Source organism: Plasmopara halstedii (assembly GCF_900000015.1).
Source record: "Plasmopara halstedii genome assembly, contig: Scaffold_650, whole genome shotgun sequence".
In the NCBI taxonomy this organism is placed as follows: domain Eukaryota; phylum Oomycota; class Peronosporomycetes; order Peronosporales; family Peronosporaceae; genus Plasmopara; species Plasmopara halstedii.
In genome coordinates this window covers 2771770-2771974 of record NW_020187567.1, presented here as the reverse complement: position 1 = coordinate 2771974, position 205 = coordinate 2771770, and positions in this window count along the sequence as shown.

Below are 205 nucleotides of genomic sequence, written 5' to 3'. Positions count from 1 at the left end.
CATGTCGTCAAAACTCCAATGTGCGACACATTTCTTTCGACTTTTATTTTCGAGAATTTCAACATCACTAGCCTTTTCACGTGACCTTGCTTTTCTACTTGGAGCACGAGCGCATGCTTCGTCCAGCTCATATTGATGCAGTCGGGTAGTGTTGCCACATGCTGACAAAAGAAATTTGTCCATGTAGAAGAAACTAGCGTCTACA